The sequence below is a fragment of the Temnothorax longispinosus genome, chromosome 9 (assembly GCF_030848805.1).
Source record: "Temnothorax longispinosus isolate EJ_2023e chromosome 9, Tlon_JGU_v1, whole genome shotgun sequence".
Taxonomy (NCBI): Eukaryota; Metazoa; Arthropoda; class Insecta; order Hymenoptera; family Formicidae; genus Temnothorax; species Temnothorax longispinosus.
The window spans coordinates 14,830,621-14,849,273 of NC_092366.1; the positions used below are offsets into that span (position 1 = coordinate 14,830,621).

Below are 18,653 nucleotides of genomic sequence, written 5' to 3' on the forward strand. Positions count from 1 at the left end.
CGCTCCAAGCAACATCGGCAAATGGGCCCAATCGTGACCCGCCCGCCGGTCCACTCCCACTTAGAACGCCTCCCGTAGATTCCCACGGCGCGACTCAAGTCGTTACAATTTTCTTCTGGCCATCTACTCGACACCTGAAATTCTCGGAAATAATATAATGCCTACCGAATTCTAACGCTGTCGCCCCGCCCCGCTCCGGCGGAGACGACATCCCGGACGTTCCCCCCGGTCGAGCTATCGTCTGGACAGGGCACGTGACTATGTCACGTCACAACACTTTTCTCTGTAAAACCCTCTGTAAAACAAATTTTCAAAAATTGATAACTTTTCCCGTATAGAAATTTCTCAAACATTCTCAAGTATAGCTAAGATTCTGATCAGATTACTCAAATATATCCTAAATAGGGTAACATGTTGCGATACTAATTAGGAATCCCATTCTTATCCTAACTATAAAAGAACTTTAGGAAAATGTTGGGCAGAGCGAATGGAATCTGTCTGTATTTCCCATTAAAATTGTAATTTTATTTATTTGGTTAATTGGAATAGATCTCAATTAGAAGACGCGAGAGCACTCCGCGACCGCGAGCGCTAGTAACGCACGTTGACGCGACGCGGCTACCACGCGCTAGTATTTCTCGTAATTAAGGGTCCATATACCTCAGTAGGTTCAAAAAAAGGTGATTTTTGTGCATTTTTTGTGGAGAAAGTAAACAAAATAAATCATTCAATATTTTTGGATTATATTTATGATACTTTTAAGTAGTTATAAAAATTTTTTCAGCCCATTTGGCGAAGCGGGATACTGGGCAACGGCGACCTGTGCGCGGAATAGGTTGCTCCATGGCGGAAGTCCTCCAGGTCGTAAAATGTGTCTAAAACATCGAATCAATCGATTTTTCTGTTCAGTACAAGTGTCCCTATAGTTTCCCGTAATTTTGACAATCATACATATACAGTATACATACATATACATACATACATACTTTTAAATTTTTGCATATCTCTGAAATTTTAAGTAAAACACGGTTATCAACAAATCCGCAGCCACTGAATCTTAAATGCGTCAAACGCCTGCTGCAATTATCAAGAAAGTTTATGAAATTATTAACATCAAAGTTGCTTCCTGTAAGATCTAACTGTCGCAAATATTTACATCTAAATGTAAAGCCACGAAACAGAATATGCATATCTGTGTGAGATATATTTCGCATGTTCAAACGCGTATAGAGTTCAGGATCTTCTAATAAATTATTGAAGCGCCTATTATTTAATTCTCTTACGCGATCAAACGTCGCCAAATCTAAGTTTTTAAATATTTTTAGTAGTATTTCATTCTGCAAAGATAAAATATGAAACTTTAATACACGAGATGACATTTCAATAAATATTATTATGAGAAATAGACTTCTTAGAATACTTTACAGGAAGGTCAAACAGAGTGCAACGTGATAACTCCTTGGAATCATCCGAAGAGAGTTTTATCTGCTTTGCCCAATTTAAATCACTCTCTAATAAAATATGACGCGAGTATTTTTGTTCAAGAGGTTGCACATAACCAGGTATTATCTCTTGAGACACCTTTTTGTGCTTCAAATTACTCTTATAAGTAATCCTTCTCATATCACTGCAAATAACATCAGAACAAATTATTTTTTATTAAAAAAATAAAAAAAATATTGAATATTATACTTATTAACATCAACTATTATTATACCTTTTACAAAATAATGCAATATTCAAGAAAATTCTGTTGCAAATGAACTATATCCAAGTGTGCACTTTTTAAATCTGCTGTTAAATTATGAACTTCCTCATGGTGTGGAGTGTACATGCTGTTAATTCTTTTTAACAGATCACTTAAACTCTCGTTAGGATTTCTAGAGAGGATCAAATCTGTTGGGGATTCCCCCAATTTTGTCATGTAAAATTATATCTAACCGTTATATGTACTGCGATATACGTTTCGTTCGCTTCTCACGCGAAATGCTCGATTAGTTCGGCACCGCCGGAAGGAGCCGATCCGCGCCGAAGGCGAGCGCGCGTCAGCATCCCCACGCGGCTCGCCCGACCGCCGGCCTCCCTTCCAACAAACCCGCCGCGCCGCGGTATATAAGCCGGCGCTCCGACAGGAGCCGGCACTTCGTCTTATCTCCGGCTCTCTGCTGCCTTCGACGAAGCCTACCCTATCCAACTTCCTAGGGCGACACACCAAACGAGGTCCGGTGCTCCGATTTGGCGATTTTGCGCCAAATTGGCGATTTCTGAAGACCATTTGGCGTTGAAAAATTGCAGTTGGCGACTTGGCGATATTTTGGCGATTTTCCAATTCATCTTGGCGATATTTTGGCGATTTTTGCATACTGATTAGGGCTGCGTTCGAATTCCCCACCCGAGACCCGAGTGCTAAAAATCCTATAGTATATGTTATGTGCACTATAGATTTTTAGCGCCCGGGTGAGGAATCGGAACGCACCCTAGGGTGTTAGTTAGGTTTTTCCCTGCGTTAGTTAAGCCCCTTGCACAGCTAGGGGCCGGTATCACAGTCTCCAATTAACGTGATTCTCCCTAGATTCTCCGATTAAACTCACTCTGATGTGTATAAATACACCGATGCTTGCGGCCGATTTATTTTCCGAGAACTGGCGGAAGTGGTGTTAAAAATGCTTAGAATTCCTACGAGTAACGCTGTGGTCGAACGAGCTTTCTCAGCACTCACTCTGATAAAAACACGGATTCGGAATAAACTGAGTACTTCGATGCTGCAATCTCTTCTCACAATCCGGAAGCATTTTCAAGCGCACGAGAAGTGTTGCAAAACGTTTCAACCCTCAACGGAAATGATCGATCGTTTTAAAAATCAAGTTTCATGTATGAGTCAAAAACCGGAACGTCCGGACCTAGATGCGCGAATTCCGATAGCGAAGAAAATGAAAATGAGAGTCTTCATGAAATGATTGACATTATCTCGGATATGTTGTAAATAGCAAAAAGTCATCATTCGATCATTGCGAAAGAGACACAAATTAATCATATTTTACATGAATAGATTAGATATTCAAACTTTATTTTATCTATTTCAATTTTTGTAACAATTGCAAGAATTTTCTTTTGCTTTTTCAAACTTTTCCTTTTAGAACACATGTCTTTTCTCGCGGTGTCCGAATCATTTCTTTCTCATTCTCTTTATCTCAAGACGAAGCTGAAGTCTAAAACATAAAGAAGCTTAGTTTGAAACATAAAAAAGACTGTGATGAGTTAAAACTTGATAGTTTTCCTTTTTGTTTGTATAGGTTTGGTATATATTTGTTGGCATATTATTTTCAACTCTTTTGTCGATAAAAGCGCGCATTTATATCTGAAATGCTATCACGTTACGTATACTATATCATCTCAGAAATAAAAGTGCGCTTTTATCGCTAAAAGAGAGTTGAGTTGAGAATATGGACCATTATATTATTATATATGGATTAATACTATTACTTAATAACAATTTTTTTAAAATAATATATATATTAGTCTAGATTTAATGATCGATGTTTTTTTCAATCTCGCCCGTCCCTATTAGCTAGTACTGGCTGCTTCGGCTAGTTTGAATCTTTAAATATTTGAAGGAACCGAGAAAACGCATTTCCGCTGGTGATTAGTGGTGATTTGGCGATATTTTTGGCGATTTTTCAATTTTTTTTGGCGATTTTTGGCGATTTTAAAGTTGGCGCTTTTTGGCGATTTGGGTGACCTCTAGTGGCGTTTTGAGACTTCGAATATCTGGCAACCCTGTGAGTGCTCTCAGGTGTCCCCGAACTCCAGCCTACCCAACCGACGAACGCGATCCCGCGGGGTCGAGCCCACTCGGCCTCGTAGCGAGCCTCTCGCTGTCGTATTCCCGGTGCCTCGCTTCCTACCATATCTACCTACTGCGTCTCTGTAGGCATCGGACGTAAGACCGCGTTTCGCAAACTCCGTCACACCGCGACAATTGCATTCGCGATACCGTCTATCGTGTCTGTAAAGCCGCGTTTCGGTAGAATCGCTCTTTGTAACACCGCGCTTCACACTACAAGTCGCAGCGCGCCGAGTGTAGTCGCACTAATAAATTCTGTATACCTCGCGTTTCGTCAGTTTTGTTTTACTATATCGAATAAAGCATATATATTATAAATCAATTGCTGTCTTTTGGGCCTTCCACTCAACTTCCAAACAAGCGATCGAGTCCGCGGGTAACTGAAACCCCCCGGTCGTCTCATAGTTAAAGGGCTGAACGAAGCCATTCGTAATTATCTCGCGTTCTCGCGGAACGGATTCGGCGATTCGTTCGGCGCGTTTATTGCGCGCCCGAACAAAATCTGATGTACCGATAAGCATCACAGCATCTATCTTTGTGTAAGGTGAACTCTTCGCAAATATTAGTCTGAGTTTTTTTTGTTTTAAAGTTGCACGGATGCGATAAGAGTGGTGAAAATAATCTTGATGTCGCCGGTACAATATAAGACGACTTCTCCCACAATTGAAACCACTGATTATTTATAGAATCTTGAGCCCAAATTTGAGTTACTTTTCCAGGATTATATATTTCGTAAATACAGACTCTGATTGGATATACAGCTTCGTGAAACTCAATATCTTCAAAACAGAAAATATAATTATACTCTCTTCTTAACAAAAGCGTATCTTTTCTAACAATATCTTATATTTATCAATTCAAGTATTACATACCAATATATGTATTTTCGCTCGTCATCTGCGTCCGTAAATGGGATATTATAATAAGATCAATAACATTTCTAATAAAATCTCTGATTCGCCAACATGGAGATATTGTAATATTGACATCCCTTGTGAAATCCGCATTTGTCTTTTATATTAGAAAATAAAAATTTGTCAAATAGTAGAAAATCTTGTAACATAAATTTATAGATAGCGATTAATTTGTACAGAACAATAACAGATAATACTAAGAAATACACATACTGCTTTGATATATTTTTCTCCAAAAAAATATGATGGATAAAATAGTTGTCCATAGTTTTGAAATTTGGGTGGCCCAATTATGTCAGGGGCAGTATCGAGTGTGCTCAGATTTTGGTGATTTGTAGTAGTAACAAATCTTTTCTTTACAAATTGATAGATAAAGCCAACACTATCCTCTTCTCCTACGGATACTCTGCCGACATAGGGATTGATAGGGATATCGACTACAACTCTCACAATATAAAGATTGATTGTAAGTTGTCATATTCTCTCTCTAAAAGGAGGCAAAAAACATGGAGAATAATAATCCTTTTTTTTTAGAATATGCTAAAATGCATTATAATATTATATATTCATAATCATAGCGTAAAAATTATATCTAAATTTTTCTTGCTTTTATTTACATTGCTATATAGTACTGACATTATTACATAGTCTGCATGTATATCATTATTAAATAATTAATTATTTTAAGAAAAATACCAGTTTTTTAATTTTGTTATTATATAGAAAAATGTTTTTTTATAAATCTAAAATATTGCGAGCTCTGTGTTCTTCTACCACCACGTGCACGAGCACAAAGAAAAAAACAAAAAAATTACAAAATTTAGATTGTAGGTGTAAGAGAGTAGATGTAACAAGTAATAATCGAATGCAGTTAGTCAATTTTTGAGCTTTTATGGCTATTATAGAATGGATTTAAGATTTTTCGAAATGTATTTTTTATCTTAGTTAACCTTCCGTGTGCCTGGTGAATTTTTTAACGCGGTGCACTGGTGGGTCTGACAGACCCGAAAGTTTGAAAATAAGTATATCCTGGTATAATCATAATATCAAATTTTTATTGAAAGTATTATTTAGTTTATGTTTTCATAAACTTATAAAAATGGTCCGAGCGACATGTAAACAGCAGCATTCAGGCCGCCAGCGTTTCCGATTACAAAGTTATTTGTTTAAAAGCACATTTAGTGGGTCTTTCAAACCAAACCAGGCGCACGAAGGGTTAAAAAAAGATATCTTTTATCTCATTTTCCGATACACGTTACAGTGTATTCCACCACGTGGTAGTGTTCCATCATGTGATAGTAGAACATATGTACGGCATACACGCGTGCACCGCGTGCACGAGCACCAATAAAAGGAAATTGCAAAATTTTAATTGTTTACGTTCGCTACATTCACGCTTGCGCTTCTAATAAGTGACTAAAATTTTTCAAAATGTATTTTTTCATTTATTTAATGTATCTTATATCTCATTGTTTGATACAGCTAGGTTATATTGCGATCTAACAATAAGTCGCATTAAAAGGATCATAGTGAATAAAGAGAATTACCGGAAATTTAACTCGAGACTGAACCGAAAAATTAATCAGAAAAACTTTTTTCTGTCGATTTTTATACTACTTACTGTTTATATCAGCAAGGCAGATTTGATTTTTTCTGTATAAAGTGAAAAAATCATGAAAGAGAAGAAATGATGGAATACGTGGTTGGTGAGCACACTACTTCTGTATGGGTCCACACTCACAGCTATATTATAATATACTAGACTACCAACTTCTACGAAATACATGGACGTGTTACATCCAAACCTACTGATCTATATATAACAGTGTCCAAACCCCAGGATTCAGGTAAATTACTGGAAAGCGAAAAAAAGACTAGTTAGAGGGAAGGGATATTGAAGGACGCAAGTAGGTATATGTATAAAGCGATTTTTGGCGATCGTTTGGTTTATTGGTACATATACTAAAGTTTCTATCGGTGGTTGCTATTGGGGCTGGTGCAGTTTGGTACCCTTTGGTTGCTTATACCAGGAGTCACGCCAAAAATCGCCTATAAACACTAAAAGATGTAGTTCTTAAATTTTTTTTTTTTTTTTTTTTTTGACAAAGCAAAAAGATGTGTGAAAGTCTTATTGAGAAAGTCATCATAAAAAAGATACCGTTTCGTCGTCTCTTTTATGACGTCTTTCAATAAAGACAAAAAAAAAACGTTAAAAATATCTTTCCGGCCAATCAAAAATAGTTATTATTTTACATTATTATTTTATATTTGTATGAAACATCAAAATTCAATATATCCAAAAAAGTAAAAACTGTTTTATTTAGTTTTATTGTGTTTGCAAGATAATCCGCCCGTAGCCCGTTAGTAGTCAGTTTTGGAACGCATTCTATTTGAAGTGGATTAGCACCAATGCACATGGCTTACGCAGTGATTCATTATAAAAGCAGACAAACGAGATGTCAAATATATTAAAATGTTAAAAGAATTTGGTAATTGCTGACATAATAGCTAGATATATTAAATATAAATAGGATCTCCGAAACTCAACAGAAAACTACAACTTTTTAGTTCTCGATTGTACGTGGGCAATTCTACGTCAAATCGGAGAAATGACCTCGTATTTTTTAAATCGGTTAAAACTTCTTTTACATGAAGTATACATAATAGATAAGGATATACGTATTTTTTTGTTTGTTCAAAATATAGATATATTTTCTTTTGCAGAATATTAAATTACACGTTGTGATGTCATATATATATTGATACATTAATTAATCTTTGAAGAACACAAAGCTCGCACTAATTCTTATATAAATTATTGTTGCAAGAGATTTTATATTTTCAGCAAGGGTGCTGAATTTTTCGATTTGTGTTGATTTTCATTCCATCGTCTCTTCATATCTTCGTTGAGATATCTAAATTTTTTTCTTTTCTGCTTTATATTCATGCAGTGTGTTATTTTGCTGTTGCAGCGTGCTATTTTGCTGTACTGAATTATTCGTCGAGATCTCGGTGGCGTTTCCGTTGTCCCTGTTATCTTTCTGAAACAATCGCACGATCTCTCGGTGTTGCTTTTTCATTTCTGACGACAGTCTAGTCCGGCGAAATATATCGTTGTAGATATTTGTAGCTATTTGAAACTCTCTGCAATCCTGCGGGCGACGTGCGATCGACCAAACACCCACTATTGTGTCGATACCCTGGCACACTCTGCACGCACCTATATCATCGTAGATCTTTTTTTAAAATTTTCGACTGGTTCCTCGCGTGTAACATCCCTCAGGAAGATTTAATTTACTCGGTCGAGTATCGTACCTGCAAACACCGCCAGGGACTTCGTGTGATTGTCAATGGCGAGCAATGAAAACGGTCCACCCACTGCGAACGGCGCGTATCCGGTCAGGTTCCAAGTGGGATCCAGTAAACCTTGATGAGCGGGCGGAGGCGACAATTTCGCGAGGGTCACGTTTATGGTGCGATTAGTAACTTTCATGTCGATCCGCACTCCACCCTGGGTAGTTACCCACGAACCCGATATCTTGCAAGGTAAACCTGATCAGGGATGAAGATTTGTTCAAATTATTGTTCAGTAATATTTTACTTTAACATTACGTTCTCATAGATTCCGGAAATAAAACTTAAACTTTAATTTTCTCAATAGAGTCAGTTAGGAAGCGATTTAATTTTTTCTCAGAGAAAGTTACAAACTATAGTTAAAATTTTCAAAGAAAAATTTTTTTGATATTTGATGCCAAGTATAGCTTACTAATTAAATGTCAAATTATAATTTAATATATTAGAGCAAATTAAGATTATGCAATGACCTTCTATTTGTTCATTTTCAGTGGCTCTATTTGATTTAATTTCCTCCAATTCGTCGACAATCTTCTCTAATATCTGGTTGGCGACTTCCTTAGTTTCATTTAATGTCGCAGAGACATTCGCACGTTGAATCTTTTCTGTTGCCTTCGCCGCAATCACGGGCGCGAGATTATCGCTCGTCGATTTTTCATTTGCGCTTTCATTGTCTTGGAATTGTTTGTGGATAATTCGGGCCGCTTTCTGTTTCGCTTTACGATCTTCCTGAACCAATGCTTGCCTCTGGCCGTCATTGTACCAACTCTGCTTGATATATGGAATATTTTCTCGATCGGGAATTAAGATATGTTCTATCGGTCGATTGACAGGTGATTGAGAAAAAACTGGTGCGTGATCGATAACTTTGTGCATGGTTTGTCTCGTGGGAATGACAGGATAAACATAATCGTTTGCTAAAGGCGCTACTGCAGCTCCAACAGCCTTCTCGGCGACATATACATTCGAAGTGCCTGGAATTTTGCGAAGGATGTGCGGCACATCTATCGAAGCACCGGAATAAAGCACTTGCACTTCCTCAGGTTTGCTTATCTCTGGTGCAATACTTAAATTCGAATACAGACGAGGAACGCTCAGCTTATTCTGATATTGCAACACGTCGCTAGGAATCTGTTCGAACTCGATTTGCGGACTGAAAATGGTATTCGCACTGGTTGTAAGAATCTCCGCTAGATCAATATCCGGGTTGATAAAATTCTCAGTAGGGGATTCTATCCCACTGATATGTATGCTTTCTTTAGGCCGATCGATGTTCGATATTTGAAACTGATTAAACGCCGAATCCTTCTGAGTTACCCCGGGAATATAGTACAGACCTTCTGGATTGATTTTCTGATCGGACAGTATCGGCAAGTACGTAGATGTATAATCGACAGCGTTATCTTCATTTGCCTGAGCAAAACGACCGGTTTCCCAAGGTTTCAACGATTCATAGTCGTAAGTTAAATCCTTGTCGTAAGAATCTCCGTCTGTGAATTGCTGTTTAAATCGCGAAAGATTTTTGAATAAATTGCTGACAGAACCGTTTGAGGTTTGTCTGACGATTCTATCACTTTCAATCTCTGTTTCATTTCCTTTTGATTGCGTTTTAATTGGTTGGTCGTCACTGTAGTTGTTATAATACTCGGAATATTCGTCTCCTTGATCGTCGGAATTCTTTTTAGAATACTTCGTTAAGCGTTTGATCATCTTGTCTAACTGCATTCCATTAATTTTTCGATATCTTCGTCCCGATTGCGTGATTAAGTGACCGTCATTTTCACTTCTAAAGTTTTGTTTAGCAACATTACTTTTAGTCATTGAACTTAATGTATCTTTATTTACAGCATTTTGCTTTACTCCATAATTAATAGGTATATTTATTTTCCGTCGTTTCTTCTAAGCAATAAATGTTAAAAATTAAATTGAGATTTACGTGGAAGAATATCTTGGCATTTTAGAATTCTCGAGTAATAAAATCTTTTCTCTACTCACCTTAATATGAGTTTGCTTGCGTGACCAAGGATGTTCTTCGTGCTGTCCGTGTTTGCGTTTATCTCTTTTTCGCTTCCCTTTTCCTTTACGATTCAACAATTTCTTCAGCTTTCTCTTGCTTACTGTTGGTTCAAGCACGCTTTTCATTCGATTTAACGGTAAACCTTTTATCCCCTTCGAATGATTACGTACAGTTTCGTTTAGATTTCCCAACTTTTTTATATCACGTTGTAATTGCGGCGATCCAAGTGCCTCGTTCGCCAATTTCTGCGCTAAAAATCTAATTTCTTCTCGTTCAGGATCGTAAGACGTAGCTTTCAAATCTATGTTTTTGTCGAATCTTTTATCAGGAGCTTGCTCGTCCAAATTCGATCTTTTCACCATCGCTGCCTTCCTGCATGTATTATTGTCCTGCGCGCGGAAAAAATCCTTTGCAGGCGGGACAATCGATTGCACGACAGACACGTCATCACAAATTATTCTGAGTAATAATGGTATTATCATGACGAATCTGCGTAATCATAAAGAAAAGCCTTTGTGTACATGTATTGTATTGTAATAAAATTGGCAAATACCTGCCAAAGACGTGTACCAAAAATACCTGTAGCGTTTGCTTGTGTTCCTTGGTATCATTTACGGAGCATTTACTATTCTAACGAGAAAATCTCTTTTCCTTCTCCTGTTTTTTTAAATTCGAGATTTATGTGTTAATTGTAGTTTGAGCCTTACGCCTTTGCGCTTCATCGGCGTAACCGAGAAATTGCACAATTCTTTTCGTTTCTCATCATAACCGCATCGATAGATGTGTAGATAAAAATTTGTGATCGATAATCGCGACACGTGAATGATGCTTTCTTCTCGCCGATCTCGTTTTGTTGGGACCTCTTCATTGCGTTGAAGGCGTTCTCACATTGAATTTAGCTTCTTGTTTTGTTCATAGCTTCGGAATAATTCCAATCTTTAAAAATTACGACTAAAGAAATATAAACCATTAGTTTAATTATTTTAATTATTTTCAATATTTTTAAACTGCAATGTTTTTCCATCAAAATATTATCTTACGTTTGATTCTTGTTAGTTACAACACTTTTTCCACGATAATTAATATTTAAACGACATTAAATTAAGTAAATAAGTAACATTAATTTAACCAGTAAATAACCTAATTAGCAGTTAAGATTTTTTAATCAGCCTAATTGGCTACCATAATCATTATGACAATATAATACGATCATTGGTTTTGGTCAAATTAATCGTCAAGACGTTTTGATTATGGGTAGGGGTTTCCTTCTAAATTGAAATGTAATTTTGATGCTTATATATATAAGCATCCTCTCTATTTAAATAATTTAATTTATTGTGAAAAATATTAATACATATTTCGTATGTTCGACCTCCTCTTCTTATTTTCTCCTATCTTTTTTTAAATAAAAATATCTGTTTTTTTAATGTATTTTGTTGTAAAATTTAACCTTATAATTTTCGCATTTCTTATACTTGAAAAATAAAATATAACAATAAACTGTGTAAAGACATTTTCAGAAAAGAGCATCGGAAGAAATTTGCGGATTACTAAACATCTTTAATGTTAACTTGTACATAGATATATTGATGTGCATACTGTTTAACTCACACTCTACAATTAGCGCAGAAGAGGCCTTAATCGGGCAATGACTTCATCTCAAATGTAGCTCCATTCAAAAATAGGAGGAATTTCATCATGTCACAGGACTCGATGTGCGAAGGATATAATCGAGGGATCGCATTTAAAGGAGAAAGAGAAGATGGGAGCGATTCGGAGCAGCACATCGAGGACGCTATCGATGGCGACGCGGAGGTAGAGAAGAGAAGAGAAGAAGAAGAAGAAATTGCGCTCGGGCATCGAAACGCGTTGTCGCTGGCATTGGTAGCAGTCTCGAGATAGCCGTCGGCTGGCTTCCTCACTGGCTCGGGCGATTTATTCGGGGATTCCTAGGTAGCCGAAGTGGCGAGCGAGCGAGCGACTCGGCGACGTCGATCGGGGATCGACGGAGGAAGACCACCGTATCTCGTATACGTAATCCGATTGCGTTTTCCTTTTACGTGCTAAAGCCGATAATCCGAGGGTTGGTAAGTGAGAGCCGAGGCAGTCTCGAAGGTCCTGGAGGTCAGTGCACAGCTCTCTCTCCTCTTTCTCTTCTCCCCTTCTCCCTGGGACAGCTCACTTCTTCTTTCTCCCCTGATTGCGTTTCCCTTTCTGACCGTTGCCTCTTCTTCTTTCTCCCGTCCGTCCCGTGTCAGCTCAGCTCGTTGGTGCTATTTTTGCGCGAGTGTGTTGTGCAAGTGTCGAACGTTAGCGTTAAGGTGCCGATTCCGATGTAGAGCTCATTCGATAAGTCAAGCCATCATCTTTCGTTCCGTTTCTTCGGGGGGTATCGTCACCGTGCCCCTGTCCAACTCACCCTGTGTTCCAGGTTGGACATGTATATTCTGCTGTGAGCGGAAGTATGTATATGTTATCGAGTTATGTATATGTTATCGAAGTATGTATATGTTATCGAGTTATGTATATGTTTGTGTGCAAGTACGAGAGAAATAGATCATTAGATTATTATGAGTATGGCCGTCGTAATCTTTAATGATCAGTGTCATTATCGAACAATCGATGTAACTTTATTCAAGGTTTGATCCTTGCTGTAGATATTATAAACATACGGAAACAATCTACATATGTCTTCACGTCGAGCAAGTGCAAAAATAACAATTGGAATAAAGTATGTGATTGATAATTGACGTCATGAAGAAAAACTTCTTTGTCGACACTGAATATCATATTAATATTATACTCTTCTTATAATGTCGAGATTTGAATTTACCGGAATTATAATTCTGGATTGATATGCGTGCTTATCTTTGTGAGAAGAAAAGTAACGGTCGCGTAACAATCATGAAAATTGCAGCAAATTACGTACGAAATTGACATTTTGATGGTGACAATAGCAATGTTATGATGCATGCATTTGTTCATCGGACTGCTCGATTTGTTTTAAATGACAGGTATAAAATACTGACCACAATTCTGTCGCGCGGAAGCATGTAACGAATTTCGCGACGATCGGTAGTTTTTCTGGTCGAGCTCTGTCGTGAAGACGTACAAGCAGATATTTCGCTTCAACGAGACAGATACGGATTAATAAACATGGCTAATTAATTCAGGTCTGGAACCCGGTGTCGCCGTCAAGCAAACGCCTGTTCGTGTCGGTTCGAGTTTCCAAAATATCACACTTAAATAACCAAACAGCTCGTTTTATTAGAACGACTTATGTTCCATATTTTCTTAAAGCAAAAAGATACGTAATTCTGTTAATCGATATAGATTCTGTTAATTAAAAAATAAAGTATACAAGATTTTTTGGAATTTTAATTTTAATTTTAATATTATCTCGTATATATATATAGTGGCGTTTATATAATCAATTCACCCTCTCGTTATCAGCTGGATAAAGTTATATGATTATGAGTTGATTATTTATTATGCAAATATATTTTGCGATTTTTTTATAATTATACGACACATTACGTGTAAATATTTGCAAAATATCTCCGGCTAAACCCCAAAAAGATTATCGAGAGTACGAATTCTTGTCGCGAGCGAAACAATGAGACGGCCAACCGCTGCGATAGTGAATAATACAGCATGAAATTTCTGGCCGAATAAATTTCTGCATAGCTGTAGTCGTTCTCAAGGTGCTTCATAAAATAGCTGCACTATTTTCCTGGCACGGTTTCCCAGAGTCAAGCATCCAGTGAATGTAACCGTAGGAAGGCCAAGTTTTTAGTTTCGTGTAAACAGAGCTATATACATACTCGCCAACACTCTCGGAATTTGCGCATAGATTTCACTTAGCAAAATCGGGGCGAACCAAACTCGGTTTACTTTGCAGAGGACAATGGAAGCTGATGATGTAATTAATTACTTTTACTGTACAGCTCCAAGCAAGCCAATGCATTGATATTCGAATGCATTAGATAATAAGTGAAATTTAGAACCTTCTTGGCTTGTTAAATTTTTTTGTAGCAATTAACACTAAGGGAATTATAATTTGATTTTATCAGTCTTTAAATATTGTTTCCATTAATCGACAAATCGTTGGAGAAACAAACTTATTTATTGTTATTCGGAGATGTAACATTTATCTTTCGGTTTTAATCAAAACACTGCACAGGAGTAACCGCGTAAACTGCTAATTTTTGATCGCGACCTGCATTCGAGAAGGAAATCTCTTTTCCTACGATATCTTGGGCCATGTGTTGAGGCCACGTGAAGTAGCGAGTGTATCGTCCACTAACACAAGGCCAGTATATTTTCATTACAGTGAAAACGTTCGGGAAGATCGGGAATTAGAGCACGCCTTCGTTGCGTCAACGATCGCAATTGAGATAATGGAAATTGGACGTATAATTACGACACTATAAATAATTTTTGTAGATATTAATTTAAAATGTTGTAAATTGATATATAAAAATTGACGACAATGAGGAATACGTATTTCAAAAATTAAAAATTGAGATTAAATCAAAGTAACGATCCGACGCGCGTCTTTCCCCAAAAGGATGAATCATCCTCGCGCATCGATCCCGCGATTCAGTGGCTCACTCCCGTGATGCGAATATCGAATAGCGGAAGTGACCCGATTAACGGCTGAAACAGATGAAAATGCGGCCAACACCGCGACGAGCCGATGGAGTCAGCCAATCGCGACGAACGGCTACGACTCTCCGCGTGTCGGAAATAGATCTCGGATCTCTCAAACCAAAGGTTGATCCACTGAGACGCTTACTTTAATCATTCGCGCTTACGCACGACTTATCGTGACTGGCTCCGGCTATTAATGCTAATGAATTACCGCACTCGATGACTGAATCAAGGACTGTTGCAAACGCCGAGATTCTCCACGCCGCGAGAAAGAGAGAAATCCCCGTCTATAATCTTTCCTTCTTTTAAATATTTATATCTATCTTTAATCCCCACCTATAATTTTAAGGAAAAATTCTTTGAGACCGTCTATATTTGAATTTTAAAACATCGTATAGCACTATTAGTCCCTGAGAAACGAACAATTGAAAGTAGAAAAAATTTGCTATGTGTGCTTTGTTTAAAACTATTATGTTGTTTATTTCTTCACGTATGCATTGTGCAATTTATAGTTGAAATAAATTGAGATAGGGGAGACCGGGGCTAAGCCGACAGCGGGGCGAACTTGACACTAGGCTTTTTGCCAATTTAAATCTATCGCAAAAACTTGCCTTTGCTACTGTAAATGCGTCTTTATGTGCCAGTATTATCAACGGAATTTGGTAACATTCTGAGTTATAGTGTAATTTTTAACGCGACATAAGTGTTTTTGATAGTGAAAAGTAATTTTTCTGATCTCTTGAAAATGTCTACTCTTTCATCGAGCTTTACTCTTGCGAATCTACCGGTAAGTGATTTTTATGGGAAATTCGATGCTTTATACGAATCCGATAATAATTTTTGCATATTTTCAAAATTTATATATTTTTGGAGTAACAAAGTAAAAAACGACGTTCGGGGCTAAGTCGACACGACGCCACCGGGGCAAAGACGACACTAACCTAAAGTGACATTATCGCAAAAAGGTCACTGTTTCGTCCGATTCCGATGACGATTTAAGGAACATCTGTTGCGTGTGTTCGGAAAACATTTCATTAGCTTCTAATAACAAACAATGCATCTTATGCAACCGTATGGCTCATGACAAATGTGTGCGCACATCTGATCGCGAGTTTAAATTGTGTGTTTAAACGTGTATAAATTGTTTTTCAGACAGTTCAGAAAAAGATAATTAAAAGTTTAATCTTTTTTTTTCTCATTATTTTAAATAATTGTTTACTTTATTCCGACTTCTTGTTTCTAATACACAATGTCTTTTCATTTGATAAACAATGTATTTTTATTTTTAAACAATAAAAAAATAAGTTTCAGATCAAATTATGTCGATCAAACAAAGTGTTGAGTTTGCCCCGGCGGGGTGTCGAGTTCGCCCCGTCATTTTTCAATTCGAAAATTTGTCTTCGCGTCACTTTTCCTTTCCTGGCGGCAAAACAAAGCGACGTACAGCAAAACTTCCTGAATCAATTTTGTACCTGAAGAAACACTCTTTAAATATATATCATTGAATTTGCCTAAAAATTTTAATTAAATATTAAAAATTGCCTTTGAAAAAATAGTGTCGGCTTAGCCCCGGTCTCCCCTACTAACAGAGCTATGCTTTCTCAATGTGTTAGAAAGATTTTATCTTGCCTGTAAATTATAGTCAATCTATAGCTTGACTTTTAGTTGGCAACTATCGCAGGTTTTACTATACTCTTCATTTTGAATGTGGATTTAAACAGATACTAGACAGTGCGATTGATGATAATTTGGAAAATTTCCGTGGATAAATTTGCTATGTTTCCTCGGCTCTTTAATGTGGATAAGTTACCTACTGCTCGAAAGAGAGAACTTCAAGAACTTGCGAGCTTTTTTGAAATTTATCTGGAGTACATTTCGCAAAACGATGCGTTTATGGTTTTAAGATGTCTCAGTATCGCTATGATATACATCAGCATTTATAGATATACATATAAATAAAATAATATTTTTTTAATATGTAAAAGATTTATATTGTTATATATGTATATAAATTATTATTTTTAAAATAATTATTGCAACAATGTACACATATTTGCTATGTTCCATCTATTAATACATTACAATTAATATGCAACAGAATTAATTTAAGTAAAGCTAAAATTGTATCAGCCTTTATTTATATTTGTTTCAGAATAATAATGTAACATTGAACACACAACAATGGCATTTAATTCGCGAATGAGTACTACATCCAAAAGAAAAAAAGGTGTGTAATATTTATTGTGCTTCTGCATGTTACGAAAAGAGTTTCTACTTGCACATTTAAAAACTATGAGGAAGCAATGTGCAAGTTTCTACTTGCACACTATTTCTTTAATTATTATTACGTGCTGAATAAGCAAACTTAAACCAATCAATTTTGTCTGCATTCAGTAATAATTAACTGTAATTAAATGTAAATATATATTACGCTTTAAAAATATAAGTAAAACTTATTGTACTTGAATATTCGACATTGTGAAATATTTCAAATTTGATTTTTTATATCAAAAACTTTGAATTACAACGTTAAAATTTTATGATTTGTTATAAAGATATTTAAATACTGATACTTTTTTATATATATATTGTATCATATATCGTTTGTTGTATCGTTTCTGGAGAATTTTCGGAGTTATCCCGTACCACTGCCAGCAGAACGACAATTCAACGACAAGTAACCGAAGGAGTCGTACGTTTAACGGGCAGAGTGAGTATTATAATCACGAAGAGAAACGGTTTCCATTTTTCTCAGTTGTACTTTTATACTTTATTATATTTTCTGCATTTAAGATAAAACAGCCATATTATTCTATTTCCAAAAAGGAAGAGAAAAAAATGATCATGGATAAGTGAAGACGAGTGAAGTACAACTGAAAGAAATGAAGAATGCTTATATTAATTAACGTTAATAAAACAGTTAAAAAACATCAATGTTTAGTTAGATGACAGAAAATGCTTTATGCGATATGCACCATGAGGTTTGACGTTAAATATCTGAAACCGAAACAAATAACATTTATCACAGTGAGTAATGCTACATTTGATGGACTATCTCGTAAAACACGCAAATACTAAAGATCTTTGAATAACTGCCCAAAAGGCAATTAATAATACATGCAACTCAATGTTAGCGCGTCGATACTATCGCTAGTGAAGGTATATCTTCATGCTATATCTACATACACGGGAAATGAAGATATATGTAAAAATTTATATAATTGTTATTATAATTATTAAACATATTTTATATAGACAGATTTTGGAACGTACTTCGTTAAGTAATAAAGAGGTAATATATGAAGGTGTACACTGTGCTTGGAGCTTTTCGACTACGTGAGTTTCATTCAGCTCGCGTGGTTGACATGTCCTTGACAACGGCAGCATCTTTTTTGACACGTCGCGTCGTCGCGTCGATCCGTCGGAAAAATCTGGAAACCACCGTGAGCGAGAGGAGACCGAAGACGGGGTGCATGACAGAGGTAGATGGAATACCTGATTCGTTGCCAAGAGCCGTAGCCTACACACCGCCATTTCGAGCACTCGCGCGATATGCGCGCGTGTCTTTCGTCTTTTCGCGCGTTGTCCTCTCCTTTTTGCCTATCGCCTTTCTCTCGGCGATCTTTTTAAGAACGTTCTCCTTCGCGCGATGCATACACAAAGGGATGCATTATGTCGGCGCGTTTCACGTTTCTCGGAGTAATGTTTCGTTCTCGCAACGCCGCACCAAAATACCTGCTCAACACCCTAATAGGCTTTGGCTTCTATAATTGATCGTGCAATTTCTTTCTGTTATAACATGTACAATTATATTATTATCATTACGTCATATATGTTTTTACTGCTTACACGAGGCATTTGTAGAGAGAAA

General features: G+C 36.8%; 1 long non-coding RNA gene across 1 annotated transcript; it reads left to right on the forward strand.

Moving 5' to 3' along the window:
• The first annotated feature begins 16,954 nt into the window (after window positions 1–16,954).
• On the forward strand, window positions 16,955–17,717 carry LOC139819488 (uncharacterized). Its single transcript, XR_011733740.1, has 3 exons — window positions 16,955–17,009; window positions 17,407–17,492; window positions 17,576–17,717. It is a non-coding gene; the product is annotated as an uncharacterized lncRNA (long non-coding RNA).
• Window positions 17,718–18,653: the final 936 nt, after the last annotated feature.